Genomic DNA, 1,314 nt, shown 5'->3' with positions numbered 1-1,314 from the left:
CCCAGCTCTATATGAATAAATAAATCTTAAAAAAAAAAAAAAAGTTTTGTATCTTCTATAAAAACATACTAACATTCGTTTTGTCAATGTTTAAAAGATTGACTAATTTTATTCACTCAGATTTCTATAATTTCCAAAGAAAGTAAACATATTAGAAAAAAAATTCTGATTTCAAACGTTTAAATTATATGTTCCATACAATAATCTAGACTCTTAGTCACCTATTTTCTGTTTATCATATAACACATAAATTATATCCCTTGATTTAAAATGATAAATATAGCAAATTTAAAGCAGTTTTTACTTTGAATTCATTAATATATATATCAAAAAGATACATCACACACACACACAACACACACACACACATAGTATCTTTATAACTGGTGAACTATTTCCAAATTTTTCCCAAACTCATGTATTTTGTAAATGAGTTCAACATAGGAAATGGTAAATTTCAAAACAGCAATATGCATTGTGGAGAGTTTATCTAAAGGTAGAATGTTAGCATTAAAATTTTTAGTGAAAAAAAATACAAATGAACTTTTCCCTGCTAAGCTGGCATTTAGCTGCTTTTTATCTTTAGCCAGTCTTCAAGTAAACTAAAGATATATTAACACAATTGTCTAACCACGTCATCTATAAAACAAGGTTATATTCTCTACTGACATGTTCAAAAGGACTAGATGAAATCTTTACCATTTCATCCATCAACCTTTCAGAAGGTCTCCTACTGCAAAGGTTAACAGTCTCTGAAGACTATTGTTTAAAAAAAGACAGCTTATTAGTTTGTAATGTGAATATATATAATCACATCTATTTTATTATCAATATAGCATTGTTTGGTTTTTAAAAATGTAATAAATTTTATTAAAGAGAAAAATCTTAGTATGGCATTTTCACAATTTTTTTCCCCACTCAGATCATTTAATTACATGGGATTAAAAAGAAAACTGGGAATAGAATTTTAGTAGTTTATTAGTGTTCCCACTTACAGGAAAATAGTAGGAAGCCCAAATCAGGAATTGGTGGAAAATAGTAATTATAACAAAGTAAAAATGAAAATCAACAGGCAACTATAATCCAGAGACATTCTTTGGGGATAGGGAAAGGAAATAGTTTAAAACAGGTGGGAAGAGCACAGGGGTGCACTACGGTGATGGTGCACAGGAAAACTGGTGATGAGAATTTCATGGGGAGCAAACATGAGTGGATAAAGCATACAATATATGAAAATGAAGAATGATGTAAAAATATATAAAATTTAAAATTTAAATTATCAAAAAAAATCATGTTATGACTCTGGGAAAAAAA

The sequence above is a fragment of the Condylura cristata genome, unplaced genomic scaffold (assembly GCF_000260355.1).
Source record: "Condylura cristata isolate star-nosed mole 26May11 unplaced genomic scaffold, ConCri1.0 scaffold00012, whole genome shotgun sequence".
Lineage (NCBI taxonomy): Eukaryota > Metazoa > Chordata > Mammalia > Eulipotyphla > Talpidae > Condylura > Condylura cristata.
Note: the sequence above shows the minus strand (reverse complement) of the source record.